At 39.2% G+C, this 2,964-nt stretch overlaps 1 long non-coding RNA gene across 1 annotated transcript; it reads right to left on the bottom strand.

Annotated features, from left to right (window-relative positions):
* Positions 1-1,418: 1,418 nt before the first annotated feature.
* On the bottom strand, positions 1,419-2,740 carry LOC146667323 (uncharacterized). Its single transcript, XR_014911947.1, has 2 exons — positions 2,285-2,740; positions 1,419-1,749 (listed from the first exon to the last, which is right to left on the bottom strand). It is a non-coding gene; the product is annotated as an uncharacterized LOC146667323 (long non-coding RNA).
* Between the last annotated feature and the right edge of the window lie 224 nt (positions 2,741-2,964).

Here is a 2,964-nt window from a genome sequence, read left to right as displayed (position 1 = left end):
AGTGTCTTGATATAGACAGTTTTAGGCACTTTTGGATGTCTTTCAAGCAACACTGTGCAAGCTGAGAATCTTTCTTGCTTCAGTTTTGCTAACACTGCATTGTGAATTGTGAAATAAGCCCCATGCAAACAACAAGCTGGAGTGTGTGAGCAACCCAAGAGAAGATTCTGGCATTTCTTCCGTAAGCTTTTTCATATAATTTCCTTTGTCTCGATTAAAGAGGAGTGGGAAAAGGAATTTGGAATTTCCCTATCGGAAGATTTTTGGCAGGAGGTCTTACGCAACATAAATACGCTCTTTATTAATTCCCATCATTCTTTGATTCAGTATAAAATTGTACACAGGTTACATTACTCAAGGGAAAGACTTCACAAAATGTACCCAGACTGCTCTCCCCTCTGTGAAAAATGCATGACACATTATGAAAATCTGTTACATAGTTTTGCACTTCGTCCAAGGCTTCAGGGTTTTTGGTGTGACATTTTTACTTATTTGTCTAATATTTTTAAAAACAAGATTGATCCAAATCCAACAGTAATTATCTTTGGGATTTCCAAAGAAACACAAAGTTTACAACATTCTCAAAAAAGGTTTATGTCATATGCACTTATTATCGCAAAGAAACTGATCCTGCAGCTTTGGAAAGGCAAAGAGGTTCCTGTGTTAAAGATGTGGCTTGCAGAGCTTACAAATACTCTTCACCTTGAAAAAATAAGATATACCATGAATGGCAATGTGAAAGATTTTGAACTAATTTGGCACCCTTTACTTGCATATCTTGGGAAAATATTAATTTTTGGCAGATCGGGGCCCATTTTTTTTGTTTTTTGTTTGTTTGTTTGTTTTGTCTTGTTTTGTTTAGAGAAAAGGGGCCATAAGTTCTGTTAACTTGTAACAACTGTGATACTTGCTTCTAATAAAAGATAATTGAAGCAATATAATTTCCTTTGTCTCACTGAATCACATGCACTTTCACCAGCAGAACATTCAGAATATTAACCTCCTAGGACCTGGCATCCACATATGTGGACATCACATTTTGGGTTATTTAGACCAAAATACTCCATTTTGCTCTACAGGGGCCTGATATCCACTTACGAGGACATTATACTGCTAGTGTTCTATCGAAATTTTAAACGGATATCCTCATATGTGGCTCTCATTTTTCTTAAAAACAAAAATCAGGTTATTCTTTGTTTTTACATTTGTAACCCACTCCTGTGTAAGTACATGTAACACTGGTGGTGCAATACTAGACCTGTTAGTGCTACTTCTTGCCTTCTTTGCATGTAGTGCGGGCAGTATAGTTACCTTTAACCACAGTACGCGGACAGAAGGGAAATATGGACCAGATCAGACAGGTTCTAGATTCGTAGGAGCCAAGGGTGTATGACAACAGAGGACTTGTACACAGTAGGTGTAGAAAACACAATTGCATTTATTAGCAATTATTAAAGTTGTGCACATTTAACAAAAGTAGAGCGCGCTTCTTGAAAACAAAATAAAATAAACCCCACAAATGGTCGACCTAAGGATATATTGTCTTTTGTGTCTTTTTTTTAAAAGTCAATTTCAGTCTTTCAATGTTCAGTAGTCACTCAGTGTGTTTGTAACCAGTCGGGTTACAATCTACCAGTTCATCCGGCTCTTTGGGCTGGGCTCGCCATCCAGTACTGGAAAAGGGATCCTCGATTCTTCTCAGGTCCTCAAAACCAATCCAATCCAAATAAGCAAAGGAAAAAACCTGACCTGGGGACCAGGCCAGAACACAGTAGTTCAACATTTAAGCTATCATGCCTGTAACTTATTACTACTGGTTGCTTGTAGTGCTTCTAAATTTCTATGTTGTACAACAAATTATTCTCATTTCAAAGGGAAAAAGTGCATAGGAAACACACATTTAAAACAATACAAAATAGCTCAGCAGTGCATTAAAAATACACATTGGCTTGAGACTTATCAAGTTTCAGCTAAGTACAGTGCAGGTGAAGGCACTTAATTTCACGTTGCTAATACTTAATTGTGCAGAACTATAATTAGCACCATGAGAAAAGTGAACATGTGCTAACATAACGTCGCACAAAACCATACATTATACATCAATACCACAGTAATGTGACATAAACCTTTAAAGAACATCTCGTATGCAGTGCAGCAGACTCAGTGCTAATTGCTTTAGCCTCAGAAAAGGCACTTTCATTGCAAAATGGCTAACAGAAGTTAGCATCGGAGCTAGCGGCAAGTAGCATGCTATGCTAGCGCACGTGTACTGCCTGGGACTTACCATGCAAAGCAACAAATGCTACACAGGGCTTCACAGTGCTCACGTTGGCTCACGGCCTCTGGAATACAGTATCACTCTTATTATTCTCGCCGAAAAAAGGACTTTCACTATCCAGCTAGCTTCTTCGCCGCACGGGTAAACTGATCTTTCACCGTCTGTGTCTCTGGCGTATCTTACTGGCACACGAAGGCACGCACAGGTGTCTCAGCAGCGCACAGACTGGGGGGAGGGTCAGACCGGCCAATGATTGGTCGCTCAGTGGATCTGACAAACACACTCTAAAGGACTAAGTCCTGCCCCCACACCATCTATATACCACATATACATATGTACATATTAAACTTATGTTTACATGCTTTTTATCAGTATTTATTATAATTAATTTTGTTTTTATCAATATTTATTCCCATCGTGAGAGTATGAATATTTATACTTTTAATCCCGTTTTTAACACTGGGTTACATACACCTCACTCTAGGTTCGGGGAGGAGCTGGACATGAGTGCAAATACTTTTTTTACATATTGCGAGTGTGAAGTGGATGAGCCTTCTCTGATTGGTAAGCCAAAGGCTATGTCAATGGGCAACCGAGGTTGTCGCCCAAACATGAGCTCGTAGGGTGAAAACCCAGTGACCTCGTTCCTCGTGCAGTTGTAAGCATGAGTGAAAAGATTGACGTGA

The sequence above is a fragment of the Rhamphochromis longiceps genome, linkage group LG6, assembly GCF_057381845.1.
Source record: "Rhamphochromis longiceps isolate RC_006_pf linkage group LG6, R_longiceps_female_GT1.1, whole genome shotgun sequence".
Classification (NCBI taxonomy): Eukaryota; Metazoa; Chordata; class Actinopteri; order Cichliformes; family Cichlidae; genus Rhamphochromis; species Rhamphochromis longiceps.
This window is presented reverse-complemented; position numbering and strand designations above follow the sequence as displayed.